The following is a 21,380-nucleotide window of genomic DNA, read 5'->3' on the forward strand; positions in this document are numbered from 1 at the left end:
CCCCGGTTAAAATAGGTGTACCATATCCCTGTGTCGTAAGAGGTGACCAGGGTTGCGTCAGGAAGGGCATCCGGCGTAAAACATGTGCCAAATTATGATGCGGATCATACGGATGATCCGCTGTGGTGACCCTTAACGGGAGCAGCCGAAAGAAGAAGAAGAAGATATATATATATATATATATATATATATATATATATATATATATATATATATATATATATATATATATATATATATATATATATCCACACAGTCAAACAGTAAATTTTGTTTGTGTCAAAACATTTTAGCCCCCATGGTAAACCCACCCCACACCCTCACCACATGTTCTGTCATCATTCAATCGCAATGACAGAGCCAAGTGCACGAGCTGGTGCCTCATGAGATCAGTGTACTGGGAGGAGGGTTGTTCAGTCACTGTCGGGGGGGGGGGAGGGAGGGGGGTATTGTCATATTTAGGTATTGTGATAGGAGTGAAGATAAGGGTATTCAGAGCAATGCCAGGTAGCTTTGATAGTTTACTCCCCAGGGAGCTCAGATGGCCAAATGGCTCAGGCCACATCATATTTCAGGAAATGAGCGACGAGGCAACTGCCTCGTCTGCCTCAGCCTGGCTACGCCCGAGACAGCTTGATGGAGTGCACCCCTACCTCACACATTGTTCAAGGGCCTTCAAGATCATTGGAATCTTCCACGATGAAGCTGTCTTTGGGCCTATCACTTTCACATTGCAGACAGGTCGGTGGTCTCTCTGTCTTCTACCACCTCCTTTCTGGTCTTGCACCTTCTGTGCTCTTTACCCTCCTCCCAAAGTTTCTACAGGGCACACATTGTCTGCCAATAACCCTTTCTGGTGAAACTCTCAAAATCCAGATTTACAGCTCACCTCCACTCATTCCTCCCCCCCCCCCGCCACCTGGGGAACCAACTTTTGCATTATCTTCCATTTCACTCTGTATATCCATTTTGGCTGTATCCATCTTGCCACCCCCATGCATCCTCCCCGACCCTTCACGCCTCCCCACACCCATTGTTTGTCCAAGTCTCCCTCTATTTTGTCCTTCAACTCTGCTGTTGGTGTCCCCCCCCACCCCCTCCTCCTCTCTGCTGTTCCTTTTGTACCATTATGTCCTGATCCGTTCTATGTTCTCGCTCCTCCACGAGCCTCAACACTGTATACAAAAATTACAATGCTTAACCGATAAATTGCATTAACCCCCCTTGCATGCATTTTGAGTGTCTAAAACAATGCGGAGATTTCTGTCACTTTTTAGAATTCCTTTTTCCCCCATCGTTCCAGTAAGGCAAGGATATTGGTGTTAAAACAATCATAACACGTGAAACCCTTCAAGACAGTGCGTGTGGTGAAGCAAATGAGTACACTAATGTTATTGAAAGAACCACTTATCACTTTGCCACCAATATCTGCCATAATTGTAAGTAAATTTCAACTACTAATGCATGACAAAACACTTGTTTATGGCTAATATTAAAGAGAATGATGGCATCAGAAGAACTTAGCTTTCAGCGTTCGGCACGAAATGCCATGGTGGGTGGAAATGACGTCTTTCGTTTGTTCATACATGAGAGGGGAGCGTTTCTTAGTTTTTTTCCGTCAAGCAATAAATTCAATGGTTTTCATATATCGTGGGTTGAGAGGCATAATGTTGTAACTGCATTTTTGGAGAAACCGAATAAAATGGCTCTCATGTCTAACAAAACACCATTTCGCAGGTTGAGAGACATAATGTTGTAACTGAAAATTTCCCATTTCCTGCAAATCGCTAATGAAAGATAAATGGTGTTTTGTTAGACAAGAGAGCCATTCCATTCAACCTCGCCAAAAATGCAGTTACAACATTATGCCTCTCAACCCGCGATTATATAACACATTAGTTTCACAAATTTCCATTGAAATACTCGGGTATTTCCGTCAATTGTCGCCATTTCCGTCTAGGTTACGCACTGCCATCTACCGGACTGCCATCATTGGCTCACTTGAGGCATGTGGGGGGGGGGGGGACACCGGGGACATTTCAAACTCAGTGCAATTGTATACAGTGTACGTGCTATAATAAATGACACTTTTAAGTTTTCAAAGTACAGTGAGACCCGAGGACTGAGATCAATAATGTTTCTCCTCATGAATGCCAACAACCAAAAAATTTCAACTTTACCGTAATCAATGACCGCATCTGTATAAGTGCAAAGGAGGAACAAAAAGGAAGGAAGGAAGAAGAAGAAAACACAAAAATTCCAATGGAATAGCAATATGACAGAGTTTAAGGTAAAAAAAAAAAACAACGATGGGATGGAGAGGAACAGGAGAACAAGTAATATAAAGACAAACAACATCAGCAAGAATGCTGATAAAGTTGCAAGTTAACAGAGTGCACAGGATCAGTGTAAAAAGGAAAATAAAATGTCGGACAAAGGAGTGGAGGTGAGCAGACAGCTTTGTTTTGGGGAGGATGCACGTTTTGAACTTTTCTCCTCCATGACTGGTGGACGACTCCATCTATACGCAACTGTCGTGCATACTTTGCATTGTTCTCCACTTCTTTTACAGTTTTTGAGATTGTTGGTGCCATAGCCCTCATATCCAACATAACTTTTACCATTCAAGTCCTGTTAAATTTCATTTACCTACAGACAGCATGGTTCATCGTGTCGATGCAGCTTACAACCGCTTTGGTACAATCTCCTGGCCGCCACCAGGTGCTTTTGTATTCCAATGAGCCCAACAACCACATTATAAGTGAGCAGTCGGTAAGCATTCACCATGCGGAGGCCTCATGTTACACGACTAAAGTATAATTATAGGTCATAATCAATGTGTGTGTGTAGCACCTGGCTGCGAATTTGCTTATTTCTGGGAAAGCAGCAAAGCCACTGATGCAGTATCCACTATACACCAGAGCAGGAGTTTATAGCTAAGTCATGGTCTGGGCACACAATAGCATGCTCTTTTTCGAATGCTGGTACATTGGACTAGCTATTTCAATGTCCCATCAGATGGATGGCACACTAGTACGTTCAACTCCCTGTCTCTTGATCGCCTGTCTATAATCGAACATGACACCAAACTCGGTAAGTGTCCTTCCTCGAATTGTCCTGTCAATCCATCACAGGTCAGGGCATACCGCAGGGGTGTGTGGAAGAGCGTGGCATGACCATGCCCAACATCAGATTGGCTGAAGAACAACAATGACAGGAGGAAGAGAGTCAGAGTAACGAAAATCGATTTGAAAAACATTGTCTAGCTTGTTTGTTAAACTTCTAATAATCAGGAAACAATGTAATTTGGTCAGGTGTAAATACTTGTACATGTCTCCGCAGAAGAAATACGAGGGGAGTGTGAGTACATTATTGCCATTCCTAAGTAGCATAATGTTGTGTTGAAGTGTTGTATGGAATCTGTTTTCATCTCCATCAATCATTTAACTTGTACGTGGTGCAGTTACAACCGATAAAACTACGTTCTTCGTGTGTGCTTCATTACACCTTCAAATGGACATTTAATACAGGTGTTCCCAAGTTTTTGTATGGCAAGTCTCAAGTACATGCCAGCATGCTGGGCCTCACACATAAGGTCCAAGTGGAAAAGTAGTGAAGAGTCCTCATCTTCAACTGAGAACACACTCCAGGTTCAGTATTGTCATTTAGCCACTTCTAAAGATGGTAGGAATAAGTAAATTGTTTGGTCAAGTGTGAGGGCTGGGATTGCCTGTACCCCAGTCTCTTCTGCTGCGAACGCCATTGCTGTGACGTCACTGGTACTCTCAGTAGCTGTAGTTGTCTTGTGTAACAGTCTTGTGTTGTCACGTTTCGAGTATGTTCGTCTGTATTTTTGTGTATGGTTCTTCCCTGAATGAAGCCTCTGTCGCCACAGCTACAGCCATGTCACACCCCCTCCCACCCCAGAGCAGGCCACACCCACTTTCTCCCTCGAACCGAGTTCAATGCGCGGCCATGAACTGTTGATGGCCGGGTCGTGCCACCACTTGGAACTTGCAGAATCCTGCCGGATGCAGCAACTCCACAACAATATCATGTAAAAAAAAAGAAGAAAAAAAAAGATATAGGTTAAATGTAATAACAAACAGGTTTGGCTTTTTTTCAGTCTTGCAACATTTAAGATTCTGCAAAGTGCCATTATTTTGAGAATATTTTCAGTAATATTTAGAAATTGCATGGATTTTACTCACTCCCAGTAAAAACAAAGTCCACAGTATTTAACACACTCATCTTCTGTGCACATAATTTTTATATTCTTCATTCCAGTGGTCCTAGACTCACGGAGGAACTAACACACACACACACACACACACACACACACACACACACACACACACACACACACACACACACACACACACACACACACACACGAGAAGGATATTCTGAGATGACATTGTGCAGTAATTCTTCACTTAACGTTGATTCGGTCAATGTTGTTTTGTGATAACGCCGCTGATGCGATAGGGATTACATTGTTGTTGAAATGACTTTGAATAGTACGGGGGAACCTATTTCCATATTGCATGTTTTAGCATAAACATAAGGTAATTTAATTGTGATATAGATAGAATGCGTCATTTTATGTGCAGAAAGCCATGATTAAACTTCCTCACACGTTTCTCAAAAACCTTTCCCTTCATTCCCTTATTAATGCTCTTGTTTTGGTCTCGGTTAAAAGCTATATGTGGTAAATTTAAGCAATCGTAAATGCCTGTAAAATGAATGATTCAAATTAATCGTTACATGTTGTAAGTTTCATTGAGCATGGATCAGTTAATTGCAACATAAACTCCTTGATGTAATGAGCTAATTTTTAACTGTAGATGGCAGTATTGTACTGTAAACTACCTGGTAAGATTTGTGAAGGTGCTGGAATGTTCTCAGACGAAAAAATTCCAGGATGGACAAGCATCGCATTTGCTGGAAGGCACGGGATTGTTCTGTGATACTATATAAACCCACGAAAGGGAGGCGTAGAGAGACGGGTAACATGACGAGCTGTGTGTTTCCATCGTCCCTGTGCTCAATTTAACTACGAGTGAACGAGTTGTTAATGTCCAAAGCGGTTGTTAATGCGTGGAGCTGATTATCAACAGGTTGTTTAAAACTCATTAAGATTGTGTATGGGAAAGAACTCCTTTGAGCTCTTGAAAATCATCCTGGACGGGCCATCGTACAAGAGACCATGACAAGACAAACATTCAACAGCCATGGTGGACGAGGTGAACACGTGTGAGTTGTGCCGGCAGGACTGGGACAATGGGTGGCGGAAACAACTTCTCGCAGGAATCAGAGTTGAACATTGCATGTAATGGTGAACTTTCTCATTTGACTTTGTATCTGTTTGTTTGAAATACAAGTTTCAAAAACGTTACGCAGTTGATGTGGTCATTGTAACGACACTTGGCAGTCACAGACACCAACTGACAAAGATCCATTTGAGTGGGAGCTGACCTGTACGTTCCTCCAGACTCGTGAAGCTCAAAGCTTGAATTCTAGTCATTAGAGGACGCACTGAGTCCGGCACCACAGACAACATACGTACACCAAAGGGAAGGAAACCCCCAAAGGTGTGCATATTCCCCCCACCCCTGACACTTTGTAATCTATTTTAAATATTCTTTTGAAGCATCTGACAGGCCATCAGTTGCCAACTTTGGGTGGGAGCACTACCATGATGCAAAGCATGTCAAAAGTGCTGAGTGGCATTTCAGAAGGGTGGATGCCTTACTCACAAACTTCGTGCAGGCTAATGTCGGCCAAGTGGGGAGGGGCTAGTGATGTCACAGCTGCATGGTGGGGGCAGCAGTTTTAAATAGGGGTGACACAATCAGCGGGGTGTCAGAGGCACGCAAAGCTTACGGTGAAACCTGCACATAAGCTGCAACGAGGTTCCTCCCCGAATTAAGCCTTTGCCACCGCAGCTCCAGACACACCCACCACAGCAGGCCACAACCACTTTCTCCCTTGAGCTGGGTTCAATGCGTGGCCATAAACCATTGGTCCCCAACATTCGGCCCGCGGAGCCCTATACTGTGGCCGGCGAGGACTTTCCAATCAAAACACATTTCCATGTAGCAATTTTAAAGGGGTTTATACAATGCCACTGCCGGCCACTGCCGGCCGGTGCCGTGACCTGAAAAGCCTTACAGTGGTCACTGGCAATGTCAACTACATTCGTGCGCATGCTCTTAACCACCGTCAGTTCAAGGAGCTGCTGCAGGAGCTTGATGCAAACTACGGGGATGTCCTGTACTTCTCGGCCGTGAGGTGGCTGAGCAGGGGCTGCACTTTGAAGTGCTTCTTTGAGCTGAAGGACGAGCTTGCCAGGTTCCTGGGAATGAAGGGCCAGCCAGTCAGTCACTTCTCAGACTCCCAGTGGCTGGATGACCTCGCCTTCCTTGTTGGCATCACTGAGAAGCTCAATGCCCTCAACGTCTCCATGCAGGGAAGAGGCAAGCTGGTCCACAACCTCTATGGCTGCATCCAGTCCTTCGAGGACAAGCTGGAGCTGTGGGAGTCACAACTGCATGCCGGCCGACTCGACCACTTCACTACTCTGCAGGGCCAGCACGGTGAGGATGAGACCGTTTTTGATGGTGAGAGGTATGCTGCAGAGGTGGCCCATCTGAAGAAGGAGTTCAAGAAACGATTCCAAGACTTCTGCAAGCACAAAGTCAGCTTCGAGATATTTGCCATGCCATTCTCATTCGATCCCTTGCAAGCCCCAACGGACCTGCAGGAGGAGCTGATCGAGCTGAAGAGTGACATCGACATCAAGCCCAGTTCCTGGAGAAGGAACTCCAGGAGTTCTACAGGGGGCTACCCCACCAGACCTTCCCCAACCTGATCAAGCATGCCCAGAAGTTGTTTTCCATGTTTGGCAGCACATACTTGTGCGAGCAGTTCTTTAGCAAGCTGAAGTACTCCAAGAACAATAACCGAAATGCCTTGTCCGACATGCACCTGGAAGACACTCTTCGTGTTGCTTCCTCCCATCTGGTGCCTGACATCAACTCGATCCTGGGAGAGCAGAAGCAGTATCAAGTTTCTCATTGACTGAAAAAAATGCATCAAGTTTCTCATTGACTCTGAAAAAGTTTCTCAGTATGAAGTTTTTCAATAAAATGCATCAATTTTTTTTCTGGCTCCCAACATCCTTGCGAGTCGTGAATGTGGCCCGTGAGATCAAAAGGTTGGGGACCACTGCCATAAACTTTTGACAGTCAGGTCGTGTCACCACTTGGAACTCGCTGCATCCGGGAGGATGCAGCAATGGTATTTCCTGTTTTGTGCCATCTTTCTCTTATCTATCTCCAGAGGAATGTCTGAAGCCTTAAGGACTTACATAATAAAGATTCCCATTCGTTCAATGAGCCGTGGGCGCATCCGGGTTTGGGTTATTAATTACCTCTGCCACCTAAGGTGAATGGAGGTTATGTTTTCACCTCTGTTTGTCTATTTGTCTGTCTGTGTGAGCAGGATAACTCAAAAAGCAGGATAACTCAAAAAGATAAAAAGAATAAACGGATTCGGATGAAATTTATCGGGCAGGTTGGGAGGATGAATTGATTTGATTTTGGTGAATAATCGAAACTGGATGAGATTTTTTTTGAATTTTATGAGTGATTCTTCATCATTGAAAGATAGGAACAAAAGCAATATGAACACATAGTATGATATTGGAAAAAGTTGTGGACATGTTATGAAAAAAACTTGGTGCATGAGTTGGGAAAGTGACAAGAATAAGCCGATTAAATTTTGGTTAAGTCCAGATGCAGATCTGGCCTATCAGTAAACTGTTCAGCCTGGTGGAGGGATGCGCTCTACCAAGTATTGTTCTAGTTTTAAAATGTTATTTCATTGAGGAATGTCCTCTACATTGTACAGTATGTAGTTTTTTTTCCAACGATAAATTTTTAAGAGCCTAACTCCAGTTGATACATTACTTATTTTGGGAAAATAGCCTGATGTTGGCTTAACAGTTAAGTTGGCTGGCTTAAGATCTGAGGGTGTTTAGTATGAGCCCCTGTCATTCCGTTAAATAACACCAGGTGGGTTGATTCAGCCGGCCATTCTTCTGAGTTTGGCAAAAATGAATACCAGCTTACTGGTAATAATAATAATAATAATACTAACCATCATAATATTAATAATAACAAGAAAAAGAGTAATCAGAGATTGCAAACCCTCACCAGGACTTCTTTTGAAGTCTTTTTGAGTGGTGTGTGTTTGTGGGTTTTAGGGTAAATCCAATATTGTGGCCAAACCATGTGAACTATAATATCATATATGTGAACCTTTGTTCCTCATGGACAGGCAGTCATACATGTAAAGTTTCACCTCAATTTCTTCAATCATTTCAGAGAAGAAGATTTTTGAAGGTTTAAAAAAAAAACAAAAAAAAACAATATGAGTGCCAAATCACGTGACCAAAGATGTCATGAATTTTTTTTCTGTGGACCATTTTATCCCAAGATGACCCTCAAAAATTTTCATACTGATCGGATGTGGTGTTCTACATTCGCAATTATGACGTCATAATGAGGGCACCTATGACATCATTAAAAAAAATCATACTCATTCCCCTTGAGGAGTACTTACTATGTGCCAAGTTTCAATTTTTTCCTTGGTGCAGTTTCAGAGATACAGAGGTCCAAAGTTTTTCCATTTTCCCAATATTACTGCCACACCACGTGACATATGATGTCATAATTATCATTAAAACATTCTACATGAGTAGTCGCACCAATGGTGAAAATTTAGTCTCAATCCGACAAGCGGTTGCAGAGAAAAACACGAAAGTTCTGTGCGGATAAACAGACAGACAAACAGTCAGCCAAACAAACAGACAGACAAACAAACAAACCCAATTGCAATACCCTCTCCTTCAGTGAGGGTAATAATAAGAGTGGGAATTGCTTTGCAATAGATCCCCCTGCCAATGTGATATTTTCTAAGTCTGAAAATAAGTTTCAGTTAAATATGTTAAAGGGTACGGGAAAAAAAGTCTGAAAAACCACAGATGCGATGGACGGACAGATAGAGAGCAAACCTCCACTACCCTCCGATGAAACAGGTAGGGGACTAATAATAATAAGAGCGAGAATTGCTTCACAATACATGTCCCCTCCCAGTCCCAATGAATGTTCAAGACATAAAAATTTGTTTGAGTTTCACGCACGCTCAGGCCGATAGTGGAACAAAAATGAAGAAGAAGAAGAAACCTGAACCCACCATGTTTGGGTCCATTGGCAAAAAAAAAATAAAAAATTTCATTTACTGATATCTTTTGTAGATGCAAAAACCAAGAAAGACAATTTGGATAACAAACCGGGATAAAAATTAGTTTCCTTTAATGTATGCTCGAGCTAATACCAGAACCCGAGTGGGTTATAAGGTTTCCTTTAAGAAGAAGAACCTCTCTAATCCACCATGTTTTGTTTATTTCTAGGTTTTGTCTATTTCATATAAAAAACTAGAACGGCACTCTTCGACATCGCGACATCGAAAGATATGCCTCCATTCACATTATTATATCAATATACATATTTGTACAGTAGCCTGGTGTTGGCTTAGTGGTTATGGTGGCTGGCATGAGATCCTCGGGTCCTGAGTCCGAGCCCCGTCCATTGAATTAACACCAGTGGGTTGACTCAGCCTGTCATCCTTCCGAGGTCGGCAAAATGAGTACCAGTGTACTGGTCCTGGTGTATGCCCTGGTTAGAAGAGGTGTGCCATATCTCTGTGTGTCGTAAGAGGTGACCAGGGTTGGCGTTGGGAAGGGCATCCAGCCATAAAACATTGCCTCAAGAAGGGAACCAGGATTGCATAGAGCCCACAAAAAGCTAACCCCTGCTCAGCAGGGAAAAATGGCTGTAAAAAGGTTTTATTCATATATATATATTATATATATATATATATATATATATATATATATATATATATATATATATATATATATATATATATATATTTTAGCCTGGTGTTGGCGCAGTGGTTCGGGCAGCGGCTTGGGATCCTCGGGTCCTGAATTCAAGCCCCGTTGGGCCACTGAATTTATACACCAGGGGGTTGACTCAGCCTGTCATCCTTCCGAGGTCAGCGAAATGAGTACCAGTATACTGGGCCGGTGTATACCCCGGTTAAAATAGGTGTACCATATCCCTGTGTCATAAGAGGCGACCAGGGTTGCGTCAGGAAGGGCATCCGGCATAAAACATGTGCCAAATCACTATGCGGATCACACGGATGATCCGCTGTGGCGACCCCTAACGGGAGCAGCCGAAAGAAGAAGAAGAAGATTATATATATATATATATATATATATATATATATATATATATATATATATATATATATATATATATATATTTTGTACAAAGTCGGATTAAAGTCCCTGAACCCAGATTCAAATCATTAAATAATTCTAGCTGTCAGACCATGCATCCAATCGGCTTTAAATTTATAACACATATTCCCCATGACTACGAGATCATAATTATGACGTCGATTGATGAAGCAATTAAAGAGAAATAATTTTGAAAAGATTTTCGTTCAATCCAATGTGGCTGCCAGACCATTTGACCTATTAATTATTTGTGAACACCCTGGTATCGCCAAGGCTTTGGGAACATGTATGTTAAATTTCCCCTCTATCTGTCAAGCTGTTCTGGAGAAGAGGATTAAAATATATATATATATATATATATATATATATATATATATATATATATTCTTCAAAAAAAATAAAATAATCACAGCTGCCAAACCATGTGACCTATGACATTGTAAGTGGATAACTTTTTGCTCCCAAGGATAGGTGATCACACCTTTAAAGTTTCACTTTGATCTGTTCAGCCGTTTCAGAGATGATTTTTTTGAAGGTTTTTTTTTTAAAAAAAAGAAATGGTTGCCGAACCACATGACCGAGGATGTCATCAAATTTTCCACCCATACAATTTAGCCCCAGATTACCCTCACAAATTTTCAAACTGATCTGATAAAGGATTCGACAATTGCAATGATGTCATAATGAAGGCAACTATGATCGTCAAAAATCATGCTTGTTCACCACGCGGAGTACTTGCGATGTGAAAAGTTTCAATTTTTTCCATGGGGCGGTTTCAGAGATACAGAGTTCCAAAGTTTTCGTTTTTTTCCAACGAGTCTGCCACAACACGTGACCTATGATGTCGTTATCATAAAAACATTCTACATGAATAGTCATGACGTCATCCAATTGCCTTAATTATGACATCATTGCATTCATCAAACGCTTTATCCGATCAGTTTGAACATGAAATTTCATCCGGATCCATCCACAACTTTTTGAGATATCCTGCACACAAACAAACAAACGAACAGATGGCGGAGCAAGATTTCTTATTGGGGTGGAGTCAGGCCAGCTGTCCAGCCAATGGGTGTAAAGCAGAGGGGTGGAGTCAGGGCAGCTAAATACTGACCCATGTCTAGCATGTGATATTTTCCATGTTTAAAAAGGGCATAACTGAAAAATTGACGAAACTCGAAATTATTCTGTAGCTTATCATAATAAAACCATGCACCAAGTGTCGGTTGAATATGTTTAAGGGTATGAGAAAAAAGTCTGAAAAACCACAGATGGGACGGACGGACGGACATACAGACATAGATGGAGAGCAAACCTATAATCCTCTCTGGTGAAACCGGCAGAGGACTAATAATGGGAAAATGTGATTCGGTTGAAGTCACATTTTACGAGAATACAACAACGATGTTAAGTGAGGACCAAGTGTACTTTTACCAAGTTCATAGATGAGAATGTTATTAGACAACGGGCAAATCAACATAGCACACTAACTTGCCATAGACCTGCCTAGTCTGGGTAATTATTCCAGCATCACAAATGCAACTTGCTCAGACAGAAATGCCAAACCGTCGAACACAGTCTTCAAGCTAGCTCGAAGGGAAAAAAAAATTAAATTGCATCTTGTATACCCACCTATTGAGCGTTGAAAAATGTTCATCGCTCTTTGCGAAATAACTCCAAGGTAAGTGCTGCAGGATTTGCAAAGCAGAAAACGTTACGTACAACAGAGTGCTGTAAAATCTCCTGCAAAATCGGTGTTTATTCCGTATTACGTACCAGGTTGTGTTTGCAGGATTTTAAATATCCTCAAAAGCATACAATTCCTTTTAGTGCTGGGGAGAGCAGAAACCTCAGCTTGCAGGGTTAATAACTGCATGAACAACAGATTCACTCTCACTCCATCACCCCATGGTACTATGGGAGGATATTTATTCAAATTGATGGTCAGTTGTAAAACTACGAGCACCTGATCATTTTATTTCACTTATTGTAATAATTCGACATAATGAAAAGGTATGCTGTTTTTACGAATAGCATGTGTGACCTTGGTAATAGCTTGTTATGGAATGAAAATAACCATTTAGACTTCGACAAGCATTCAATTTAATTAAAATGAAAATTGGGCTGGTAAGATAGCTCTGGGATGGGGTACTCACCTTTAGGCTGTTTCGTATGGGTATGATTTTTGCCCAAACCATAAAATGTCATCCTGGTGCTTAAGAGACGCGGTGTTTCATCAGTGTGTGAAGTCCTTCAAGGGGATGTTACACCATGTGTTCCATCTGCAGTCATGTGATGGCACATGATAGATTCAACGGTTGCTTTTGAAAAGGGCATGCCATTGCATGCAGTCCCCCTGAGCAAATTCTAATCTCCCATTCAACTTTGCATCACATCGCAGATGAACCTCAGTCATTATGTAACTTGTTCTCCTTCTCTCCCTTTATAAGGGATGAGGTCCAATGGTACCAATCTTTTACACTGCCTTGACCATGATACTGCTCCACTCCCGCCTGTCCTCAGCCAACTTTCTCCACTTTCCCCCACCTTATAGGTAACCCTCTTCACACAATCTTCCAATCTCGACCATGGTCTACCTCTTTTCCTCCTCTCTTGCAGCTTACTCCCTCAACCCATTCCCTCTTTTTGCCATTCTCTCTTCCCCCATCTGCACCACATGACCAGCCCACTTCAGCCAGTTTTACACCAATCCCCTCCCTCGGTTCATCCACCCTCCTTCTGCGGCACAACACAAAGACAAACAATAAGTGGGAGCAGAAGAGAAGTCACAGACAAGGTTCTCCTGGGGCTTGAGAGGTGTAAGATCAGTACACGGGGAGTGCAAAATTGAATACTTGAGGTGAAGCCTATCAAAGCGGAGGAGGCAAGAGCTGGGAGAGACACTACGGAATAAGGGAGGTCCTGTGGGAGGCAGGATTCTGTTAAACAGATGATATACGGTTTATCAGCAGCAACCTGGATTGAGAGATGTCAAATTGGAGCAGAGGCCTTGGATGTTTGTGATCCACGCAGTGAGGGACAGGGGAAGAGGGGTTGGGAGGGTGAGGGATTGGGGAGGGACGCTTGGAGAGTGCCGGATGAAGTGGAAGATCGGAGGGTTGGGATGAGGGGTAAGCTGAGAGGGGGTGGGACGAGCAGGCGGGACGGGAGGCAGCTGAGGGGGGACGGAACGTGGGAAGCCAAAAGTGTACAGGACAGGACAGGGGAAGTTTTAAGGGGCAATGCAGAAACATGAAGTAGAGGGACGCTGAAGAGGGGGACAATTATGAGGGTGGGCTTGGATAAGATGTGGGGTATGGTACTGACAGAGGGGTTTGACACCATAAAATAATTTGAAGGGCATTTGATCATCTTGTGCAGTTCTCAAGATTCCCAAATTGTTCAAATGAAGATAAAGATCATTGGATGAGTGGAAGTAATTTTTATTGAAGTAATGGAGAAAGGTCATGCTGTAGGAGTGGGAGGAGGGTTGATGGACCAAGGTGAGAGACAGGTTTGTAAAATATGTCTTGTGAAGAATGAGGAGGAATGAATCTTGATGAAGAACACATGGAGTATTCATGATGGAGAAATAAGGAAAGTGAAGGTTTGAACCGACGTCCTCACAAACTCGGAGCAGACACTCTAACCATTACACCACTGAGTCTGTGCACTTACGAAAAGGTGCAACTCAGCCAAAAATTAAGAAAACACATTTTGAAAACCCGCCTACGAATACATAGGCATGTTCGCACGCACACACGCACATGCACACACACACACACCAAACTCAGCCATATATCCTTAAAAGTGTCTGATGCTTTATTGCTCTTCTCCTGGCTTTTGCTAAACCGCCCATCATCTAATGTCCTGCATTGATTGCACTTGGACCCATGCATGCGGGCTGCGTGTGAATGTAGACTGAGTGATATCGTTTCTTGAAACTCAGCCAAATCGTCTATTGCTTCCTTTATTGCATTGCAGAAAGCTTAATCTCCTGTAGGCTCTGAACACTCATTTAAATGAAGCAATAATATTTTTCATCAAAATGCTGTATGCCACATCAAACAATGCTTATGCTGTGGAAATCACTGCCTCAGGTTAGATAACATACAACCATGGTTACAAAATGATTGAGGAAATGACTGAATGAGAGAACCTCAACCAAATTCAGAGACAATACAAGTAAAGTCTTTAAATGCATTTCAGTTTGAGAAAGTGAAACTTAGTGTTTGGGGTTTATGAGAATGATCTATTGCATCAGAAGTCCTTCAACCTCAAGCCTGAGGTATTGCACAAAATTAAAATAGGATTGTTTGCTAATGATTCAGGAAGGTTCTTCAGAGAAACGTGATGCGCGTCTGAGGCTCGCAAATGCGACATGCTTCAGCACCAGGATTTTTGATCCAGCAAACAGCTGAAAGGTTGGATGCTAAACTGTGTTCAAATATGAATTACCGTGCGATTGGATTCATCTCATTATTCACCAAGGTTATTCCCAATCAAGCCAAGTTCGGCAGCGGAATGCACGTGAGACGAAAGATGGGAAAAGGTCTCTTACCCTTATAAGGGTGAATTTTCAATAAAAGAAAAGGGATACGGGGAGGGGGAAGAGGTGGATGGGATTTAGGGAACAGAACCAACCAAGTGAGGGTGCAAGACCATAAAGGAGGCAGAATAAGACAGACAACCAACTTGTCTGTGATGGCAAAGTGATAGGCCCACAGAAAAAGCTTCATCACAGGAGATTTCATTGATCTTGAAGGCCTTAGTTTCCATGGTGTCAGGCTGAGAAAGGTGTGAGGCAGGGGTGTCAGCCCAGAGCAGTGCTATATAGAAAATATATATATATATATATATATATATATATATATATATATATATATATATATATATATATATATATATATATATACATACATACATGCATGTTGCCTTCCTCCACTGACATAGCCGACAGCGGCACAATGTAACAACAGCCAAACCTATTGTTATGTCTGTGGGGGGAAGGTTAAATGACTTTAGTTGAGATATAATAGGAATGCATAGCTTAGCATGGGCCGTGTGACGCGGTTAGGAGCGACAATGACAGCACTTTAAGTCAGGGAACCTGTAGTGCAAAGGTGTATCTTTGTTCCCCCCATACAGGAGGTGGGGGCTCATGATAATTTGCGTAGGGATTATGGGTAAAATCGCCTGTTTGTAACAACCCATTGCAGCCATCCCTGTGCTTGGGAAATGAGGACGGGACTTTTGCAGTGTTGTAGATGATGGAAATGAAGGCTGAAGTGAGTGCAGGATAAAACACAAGAAAAATGCACCAGGGGAGTAGGAAGGGAGCTTTGGTGCTCAGAGTATCCAGCAGAGAGAATGACATTGGAGAATGTAGGGCCCGTGGAGATCACGGCGACAAACTAAAAAGAAGGTTTGATAAGGTCACATGATCAGGGGTTATAAAAGAGGCGAGCCTGCGCTGGTCGTGCTCCCCCCCGCCACTCTCTCTTGGCTCCCTCTCTCTCTCGGCTATGCCTCCACGTTCGATCTGGCATCATCGTGTGTCTGTCTGTGTCTGTCTGTCTGTCTGTCTGTCTGTCTGTCTGTCTGTCTGTCTGTCTGTCTCTCTCTCTCTCTCTCTCTCTCTCTCTCTCTCTCTCCCTCACGGACTTCGCTTGACGTCTATCTCCTGGTCATGTGCCCCGCTTCAGCCTGTCCCCCGGTTCCACCGTCTTGCGTTTGCGATCTTTGGTGCAGAAGGGAGGGTGGTGTTGGACGCGGAAGGGTGCATCTGAGGAGATTTGGTCAGCGCCGAGCGTTTCACACCAAGGGCCGGTGGACATTTTTCTGCCTTCCGCTCGCGAGGGACCTTTGCCTGTTCACCGGACAGCCTGGCCTCTGGGAGATTTTCTGGGTGTGTTGTAGCTACTCCTTTGTTTGTTGAGTGTGCCTATGTGTGGGAGCGCTCCATTTAGACCTTTATTTATTTGTTTCTTGGTGCCTTCTATTTGCTTTTGCTCGATAGCTTTCCTTGTACATAATTGTTGAACATTTGATGATTTTATTTATTGTTGCATTTCCTGCTTTATTGAATTTTTTGGGGTTCAGGTGATTAAACCCACAAAATCCACAGTCTAGTCTCCTGTTGCTTTGCAATTCCCACACATGCGAATGATTCACACCAAAAACTTGAACGTCTCAGCTGTAACCGTTTGGCCGTCCGTACATGGTCGGTTTTAACTGGCCGGACATGCGGCGCTATTAGGTTGAAAACACCGGTTCTCGTCTAATCACCAAAATTAAGCAAATTAGGGATTAGTTCAGGGGTCACCAAATATTTTTGATCATGACCCACAACTAAAATTCCCCAGCACCTCGTGGATCACACAGCCAAAGACATTTTAAACAAGAAAAAGAGCAATCGGAAATTGCAGACCCTCGCCAAGATGCGTCTGTGTGGTGCATTTTGTGTGGTGTTTGTTAGCTGCTGTGTAATTAATCAATTGTTGCTGCCACACAATGCAGCTGATCAGGTTGAAATTTAAAACATATATTCCACACCACTACTTGATCATAATTGTGAAGTAATTGTGAATATTGATGAAGCGGTTCAAGAGAAATTTTTATATTTTTTTTTTAAGATTTTCGATCAATCCAATATAGCTGCCATACCATGTCACATTAATTATTCGTGAATAGCCTGGTATCCCCAGGCTTGGGGAACATTTGTGTGAAGTTTCCCCTCAATCTGTCCAGCTGTTCTGGAAAAGAAGATTTAAAAAAAATAGATTTTCAGGTAAATCCAATATGGCTGCCAAACCAAGTGACCTATGAGTCATGTGTAAACGTTTTGTTCCTCATGGATAGCCGTCATACGTGTATAGCTTCACCTCGATCGGTTCAGCCACTTCAGAGAAGATTTTAGAAGTTTTTTTAATTTATATTTTTTAGCAATATGGTTGCCAAATCGTATGATCGATGATGTCATCAATTTTTTTTTTCTGTGTACCAATTTACCCCTAGATGGTCCTCAAAATTTTTCATACTGATCGGATGTAGTGTTCTACATATGCAATTATGACGTCATAACAAAGGCATATATAACGTCATTTAAAAAAAAAAATCACACTTATTCCCCATGAGAAGTTCTTGCCATGTACCAAGGTTCAATTTTTCCTTGGTGTGGTTTTAGAGATACTGTTGCGAATCTGGAAGCCATGAGCACACAACATACAGGTCCTATAGAATAGTTATATCAGTAAGTATGTGTTTTAGTTAGGGTTCCCGTCCCCCGTTTAAGGGGTGAATAAATGTACATGTGCTGTGAGTTACTTTGGCAGTCAGGGTTTTCTTTTATTTTTACACCACCATCAACTACAACAACACGCCTTCACCTCGCTTCCTCACACCAACGCCATGGCCTACGTGCGTGTCAGCAGGTACGTGGGTGGAGTTCACGAAGACCTGACGTCTCTCTCGCCCAATCCGGGGGGGGGCATGGACGAGGTGGCCGTAAGTCGGTCAAAGGGCACAGAGTGGGCTCCAAGATAAGCGAAGCCTCTTCGGGAGGCGGGGAGTCGAGACACCCCGTCATGCCCCCCGGTCCAATCAAAGGCCTTGGCGCCAGTTTTGGGCAATGACAGGGCGACGAGCGCATTCTGCGTGCCAAAACCAGCCAATGAGGGAAGACATAGACCACGACACCGAGGTTCGGCTGAGGGAGGGGGTTAGGATAAAGGTCCGGCTCCATTTTTTTTGGGGGGGAGAGAAACTTGTGACGCGAGTGGTGATCATGTTCGCCTGACGCGAGTGGTGATCACGTTCGCCTGACCAAGAGTGGTTATCACGTTCGCCTCACCCGCGAAAGGTCCCCGGTGGTGGTTCTTCTTTTGGAAAGTCAGTTTTTCATCTTGCCAGACTTAGCCCTGCCAGCCTCCGTTCGCCTAAGAGCCCAGTCGTGTGGACGCCTGGGCTGCTACAGGTCCGAGTCCCGCCACCCCGCCAGCTCAACGTACCCGCACGAGGCGGACAGGTCCGAGTGCAGGCTCTGGTCTTCAGCTTGCCTTTCCCTCTGAGCTGGAGGCCTCAATAAAGGATGTGGCCACCGGTTCGTGTGTGTGTGTGTGTGTGTGTGTGTGTGTGTGTGTGTGTGTGCGCGCGCGCGCGTGCGCGCGCGTGCGTGTGGTGTTTGTGGGCCCGTCTGTAAGTATGAATTGTATAAGTGCTCTTTGCTGTACATACTTGCTTCTCTATTAGTCGTGATAACTCTGCCCTTACGTGCTTCCCTCGTTTTCCCCCATTATAAATAAATACATTTGTTAAATGTATCAGTTCGTTGCTGTGTTTCTTCCATTGGCTTAGCATGGCGCATGTTGGTAAATTATAAAGGCTGTTGCCGCTGTAAATGTACATTTGGACCGACGGAACTTCGGCAACCATCCGCTCGGGTTGCACACGGGTTGGGCACGCTAAGGGCTCGACTCGTACGAGGGCCGTCGAGGGTGTGAATACTCGGTAACTCGCCACTTGGATCTCTAGGTATTTTGAAGATTGGCAAATAACCCTGTACTACGTGGTAGAATTATTGACGATTCACGGTCCGGTAAGGGACCCGTACCTGTGGGAGTTCTCCGAAAGGTACGATCTAGATTCCGGGTGTTCGGTAGAGTCGACCCTACCGCTCCATCTAGTGGTCGTGCTCGCAGCCGATACCCGGTCCGCAACAATACAAGGTTCAACGTTTTTTTCCCCATTTTTTCCAACATGGCTGCCACAACACGTGATCTATGACATCATAATTATCATTAGAACATTCTACATGAGCAGTCGCTCCTATGGTGAAAATTTCGTTTCAATCTGACAAGTGGTTGCGGAGAAAAACACTCATGTCCTGTGCGGACAAACAGACAGACAGACGAACAGACCCAAAAGCGGTACCCTCTCCTTTGGCAAGGGTAATAATTGTCAGGCACGTTTTGTACGAGTCATTCCAGTTTAAGAAAGTCTTCTCGTACACAATAATAGCTCCTGTATTATGAGCATGTGAGCATCTGCTGCAATCATTCATTAAATAGATCTGGGTGGTGAACAGGCTGGCATACATATGCCAAAGCATGTGGTGGTGATGAGTCTGACAGCTTGCTTGAAGATGGAAGGCATCTAGTTACTGATAATTACGGAAAACATTAAATCACAAAATGTATGTTCAAGCATCCGATACGAGTCTTTTCTCCAGCAGAATAAAAGAACAGAAACAACATTCTGACTAAGTAAAGGTACATTACAGTAACCCTTATTTGATGATATTCCAAATTTGTAACAATCTTATGTATCTTTTTCAACAAATCATTTGAATCCTTCATTCGATCACCCGATGCTCTTAGGTTGTATTTGTTGGTGGCTTTGGCTATTCATTTACAAGCTTTAGGTGATGTGATATCTGCCAAATTAGCTGGTAGGATGTTTTCGAGGTATGCACGCCCGCCTTTGAGTCGGGGAGCCAAGGCCCTGAAATCCTAATTGGGGTGGGGATGGATGCTGCACTTTGTTTGAATGTGTTTTTTGGGAGATATATCTATTCCTCATACATTCGATGCTGTGTGCTGGGAAAAAGCTTTTGGAAACTCAAATTTTGGCCCAAATTTTGAACTTTTGCATGCAACAATTGTGGCCAAAAAAAATTACGGGTAGCGGAAATACATTTGGGATTTACAGTGGGTCAGCTTTCTAGAAAACAAACATGTTGGGCATCAATAGAAAGGTCTTGGCCGAAGTTACAATGTGGTGGTAAAATTAGTTCAATTATATTATTGATGACGTCAAGAGGTCAAAAAGGTCACCGATTTGGAATGAACATGAAAATCAATGTATCTTGTAAATAAATTGCCCCGATTCAGACAAGCCAATAAAGCCAGAACATCAAAAATATGATTTAGATTAGACATAGACAAAGTTTTAATATCAAGAAAGCTTACAAAAGGTACACAGTTTTTCTGTGAACATCTTACACCCAAAAGTGAAAATCTGGAAAATTGACCAAAATTGGGAAATTTAGATAGCCTTCATTTCTTCTCATTTACTCTTGAACGGAGTTCAGTAGCTTCTCAGTTTTCTCCATTTTACAAATGAAGTTTTTCCACTGTGGCACAGAAAGAGCAGAGTGTGGACTAAAGGTCTTTCAGAGACACACAGTGATGAGAGACCAACCTGTTCAGACTCTGCAGCAACTTTTTCATTTTCAGCACCAAGGTAAATGTAATCAAATAATTTTAACTGACTCTTTACCTTTTTAACTTCTGTAAGTACTTTCGCCAAATTTAACCCAGAGGAGCATAAAATATTGGAAGGAACAATAATGACCCTGTCACCATAATGGTTTTGAAAGTGCCTAGACAAGAGCCACATATCACCACCAACTGACACTGCATTTTCAACATTATTATCTAGTAACCAACTTTGAAGAATATCACGCAAACAAGAAACAGAATAACCAACCATTGTTGAACAATTTTGGTTCAATCTTCAAAATTAGCCATAGAAAGCCTTCTTTGTCCAAAGTTAACCCCGAATCACTATCTTTTTCTATGACACGTTTTGTCACGACGTTCTCTAAGCACAGTTTTTGATACCTGAAATTACGAGCAAATCATATCTTCACCACTTCCCTGCAATAAATGCAACATTTTTTTGGCATTTAGGTATTTCACTTTGCTCCATAGAGTGTTGTTGATCCTCAGTAGCACCAAGATTAAGTTTTCTACCACCTTTTCTTGTCTCGCTCTTTACCACAACCAAAGCACTGTTTTGAAATTAAATTTCAAAACAATCTTTGACACAGTGGATGAGCCAACAGGTACTTCACTTGATTCGATCTCTGCTTGCAACTTCACCCTTTTCCCTTTCTACAGTTTTCTTCATGACATATGCACTGCGACAGTCAGTGTGAGTGGGAACCTTGGGATTTTTGTGTAAGAATGAGTCCTTATTTTTGGCATCGTCCATGAGATGGCAG

The 21,380-nt window shown here is 42.9% G+C and overlaps 1 long non-coding RNA gene across 2 annotated transcripts in view; it reads right to left on the reverse strand.

The window, feature by feature from the left end:
• Nucleotides 1–299: 299 nt before the first annotated feature.
• The window catches only part of LOC147015845 (uncharacterized), a 39,788-nt gene continuing 18,707 nt past the window's right edge, over nucleotides 300–21,380 (reverse strand). The window contains exons 5-6 of one of the 2 annotated variants that reach the window (XR_015049889.1): nucleotides 12,008–12,657; nucleotides 300–4,040 (exon numbers count right to left, since the gene is read on the reverse strand). This is a non-coding gene — a long non-coding RNA (uncharacterized LOC147015845). The remainder of the gene's footprint in view (nucleotides 4,041–12,007; nucleotides 12,658–21,380) is intronic. The other variant, XR_015049888.1, reaches the window with a different exon arrangement.

This window comes from Eptatretus burgeri, chromosome 12 (genome assembly GCF_056783735.1).
Source record: "Eptatretus burgeri isolate ZD-2024b chromosome 12, Ebu_testis_v1, whole genome shotgun sequence".
Classification (NCBI taxonomy): Eukaryota; Metazoa; Chordata; class Myxini; order Myxiniformes; family Myxinidae; genus Eptatretus; species Eptatretus burgeri.